This window comes from Grammomys surdaster, unplaced genomic scaffold (assembly GCF_004785775.1).
Source record: "Grammomys surdaster isolate TR1022 unplaced genomic scaffold, NIH_TR_1.0 721, whole genome shotgun sequence".
Lineage (NCBI taxonomy): Eukaryota > Metazoa > Chordata > Mammalia > Rodentia > Muridae > Grammomys > Grammomys surdaster.
Window position 1 is genome coordinate 1611376 of NW_021605140.1, and position 2232 is coordinate 1613607.

Below are 2232 nucleotides of genomic sequence, written 5' to 3' on the forward strand. Positions count from 1 at the left end.
GTGCAAAGTGAACAATAAAAATCAATCAGCTCATCTTCCCAAACATCCTCCTGCACCAGCGTTCCCCCTTTCGTCACCAAGGTGCCCTGACTTACACAACGCAGTGTCTCTCTCATTTCCATCTTCTGAAACACTCTAGCTCTTCAAGGGAAAAGGAGAATCCTCACATCTCTGGTGACTCACACAGGATGATGTCACACATAGCAAACAAGTGACTTAACAACCTTCTGTCCAGCTAATGACTGATTACCACTAACTTTCAAACCAGAGTTGATCTCTATAAGAGTACACAGAGCACAGGGACACATAGAGAGTTGACTAGTCAATGGTAACCTTTTAAAATAAGGACAAGCCCACAAATGACCCACCCCTCAATTCTATACCTGGCCCATAACCAGCAGGTGTCCAGTGTTCAAAACACACAAACACACACACACACATGCACACTTGCACACAGCACACCACACACACAAACACACACACTTTGCTACATACTTTCTCCACTTGTTCTCTAATAGTTAGGGCTCATGTTTCTTTTTCTTTACTAAATTATTGGCTCTAGGTGGTAGGAACAATGCACAGAAACTGTGACAGTGAACAAGAATATCAATTCAGCCAAACCTATGGTTCTAGTTTAGGAAGCCTGGGTAAACAAGACCAGCTGGACAGAAGAAGATGCGGTGAAATCGCTCACACAGCTTCCTAAAGCAGCTCTACCTGTCATCGTGGCGGTGAGCAAGCACAGTCTTACTGTGTACATGAGAAACATTTGAATTATAATTCTGTGTTTATTTATTTATTTATTTATTTATTTTTAATAAAAACCTACTGGCACATCAATCCCTTCGGTTTTATGCCAAAACTTACTATAAGCAAAACTTTATTTCTGGGCACATGCACACACACACACACCTGTCTGTGTGATATATATGCAGATATGCATATGTATATGTGGTGTGTGTATATGTATGTGGTATGTATGTATCTATATGCATGTTTGTGGTAATATGTGTATGTATATATGAATGTCTGGTGTGTATATGTATGTGTGGTATGTGTGTATATGTGTGGTATATGTGTGTATATGTGTGGTATATATGTATATATATGGCATGTGTGTATGTGTGTGACATATATACATATATATATATATGGTATGGTATGGTATGTATGTCTGTGTATATATGTCATATGCTTGTGTGTATATATAGTGTACATGTGTGCATGTGTGTATGTGGAGGCCACAGGACTACCTTGGTGTCACCCTCAGTAATGTCATCTACCTCCTTTGAGACAGTATCCCAGCAAGCAGTAGAGATCTCCCTGTGCTTTCTCGTCTAGTATTGGGATCACCAAAATAGGGCACTGTGCACAGGTTTATTTTGGGGGTGATTCTGGCCATGGAACTCAGCTCTTCATACTTAGGAAGCAACACCTTATCAACAGAACCACCCCACAGCCGTTTAAAACAGTATAAAGGACCTGAGTGTGAATTCCCAGCAGCAATATAGAAAGCTTACATGGCTACACACGCCTGGATCCCCAACACCGGGGGACAGAGCTAGGTGGATCCTGAGAACTTGCTGAGCAGCCAGCCTAGCTGAAACAGGAAGCTCCCAGTGCAGTAAGAGACCCCGCCTTAAAGAGTAAGACAGACAGCAATGGAGGAAGACACCATGGCGTCCTGATCTGGCCTCCATGTGCACACATATGGCCCACACCCACACTCACCACACGCACGCAGGATTTGGGAAAATGAATGGCTTAAATTAAAGAAAAACTATTAATAAAGTAATAAGTAATGTATACAAGACCAGAATTCCAAAAACTGGAAGACTTATACTAGATCAACACTTTCTCATGGGGTGGGGGAGAGGAAGGAGAAAACAGTACCCAAGTGTGCAAAACAGGCTACCCAGGGTTAGGTCGTAGAGAGCCTAGATGCCACCAGAAGGTCAGCACAGAAAGACACCAGACCCTGATTACTCTATGACTCTAAGTTGCTAAATTTCAAAACTGTTCTTATTATTCTGAAAAGAAAAAAAATTAAATCACTAAGTGTCAAGCCTGATGGCACAGGTCTGTGATCTTAGCTACTTGCAAAACTGAGGCAGGAGGATTGCAAGTTTAAAGGTTACAGAGGTTATATTCAAGGCCAACTTGGGCAACTCAAAAAGACCCTGTCAAAGGAAGGAAGGAAGGAAGGAAGGAAGGAAGGAAGGAAGGAAGGAA